The following is a 1,417-nucleotide window of genomic DNA, read 5'->3' as shown; positions in this document are numbered from 1 at the left end:
AGTTGGTAGTGCGTCTGCCTTGTAAGCGCTAGGCCGCGGGTTCGATTCCCGCCCGGGGCGGATTTTATCCTGATGGAATATTGTTCGTTCTGGGAACGGCTGGCTTTCTCCTATCCTGTCTTCCTTCTCTCTTCGATTTCCGGACGATAAGACCATAGCAGTTACGGTTCCCTCTGTCAAACCTCTTTAAAAAAAAAAAGAAGTAGGTATTGACCTAAGGATTCTCTATTGCAGCGGTTCCCAACCTTTTTTCGCCCGCGTACCCCTTGGGTACCCGGATTTATTCTCACGTACCCCCGCTAACATCATATTCAGTACCGGGGGCACGCATACCTAGGTGTACCATTACTACTGAATTGAAACACACTCAGTACCTTTTGAAAAAAATTCAATATTTCAGTACCTTGAAGTCAAAATTCAGTACTGTTTTTGGACTGTACTGCACTGATGAGCAGTGTAAATTCAAAATTTACTTTGTCCGCCATTACACTTTTTTTTCTCGCATACCCCCGGAGGTTCTCTCGCGTACCCCTCTCGCGTACCCCCAGGGGTACGCGTACCGAAGGTTGGGAATCGCTGCTCTATTTAATCTTCTCTCGAGGAATTCCTTAGTTAATTTCAGAATGAGAACTCCTTAAAAAGAAGTAGGTATTGACCTAAGGATTCTCTATTGCAGCGGTTCCCAACCTTTTTTCGCCCGCGTACCCCTTGGGTACCCGGATTTAATAATAATCTCACGTACCCCCGCTAAGATCATATTCAGTACCGGGGGTACGCATACCTAGGTGTACCATTACTACTGAATTTGAACACACTCAGTACCTTTTGAAAAAAATTCAATATTTCAGTACCTTGAAGTCAAAATTCAGTACGGTTTTGGACTGTACTGCACTGATGAGCAGTTTAAATTCAAAATTTACTTTGTCCGCCATTACACATTTTTTTTCTCGCGTACCCCCAGGGGTACGCGTGCCGAAGGTTGGGAATCGCTGCTCTATTTAATCTTCTCTCGAGGAATTAATTCCTTAGTTAATTTCAGAATGAGAACTCCTTCTTTTTTTTTTTTTTTTTTTTTTTTTTTTTTTTTTCGTTCTAAATTCCTAGGATTTTTTCTTTGTGTCATTCCTATCTTTTGATTTTCTACCAAAAGAAACCTGATGTATACTCTGTGTAAATAGATATAAAATAATTGTAGCATTTGATGTACCAATAAATGTAAATGTTTTTATACCATATATTTATTTGTCTCTAAATGATTCTTATTTTTAGTAATTTTTACATCCATATTTATTTTTTGTTTTGTTCAATAATTTTGTCCGGGACATCATTACTGGGAGGTGCTCTCAGCCTCATGAGACCACCTGAGCAATCTGACTCCAATTACAAAAAAAAGGAACCCCTAAAATAAATAAAGAAA

At 39.6% G+C, this 1,417-nt stretch overlaps 1 long non-coding RNA gene across 1 annotated transcript; it reads left to right on the top strand.

Annotated features, from left to right (window-relative positions):
- The first annotated feature begins 153 nt into the window (after positions 1-153).
- On the top strand, positions 154-788 carry LOC113470688. The gene is made up of 2 exons (XR_003393656.1): positions 154-206; positions 649-788. It is a non-coding gene; the product is annotated as an uncharacterized LOC113470688 (long non-coding RNA).
- The last annotated feature ends 629 nt before the right edge of the window (positions 789-1,417 follow it).

The sequence above is a fragment of the Diaphorina citri genome, unplaced genomic scaffold, assembly GCF_000475195.1.
Source record: "Diaphorina citri unplaced genomic scaffold, Diaci psyllid genome assembly version 1.1 scaffold1747, whole genome shotgun sequence".
NCBI lineage: Eukaryota > Metazoa > Arthropoda > Insecta > Hemiptera > Psyllidae > Diaphorina > Diaphorina citri.
The sequence above is the reverse complement of the archived record's forward strand: the minus strand, read 5'-3'. Positions and strand labels throughout refer to the sequence as shown.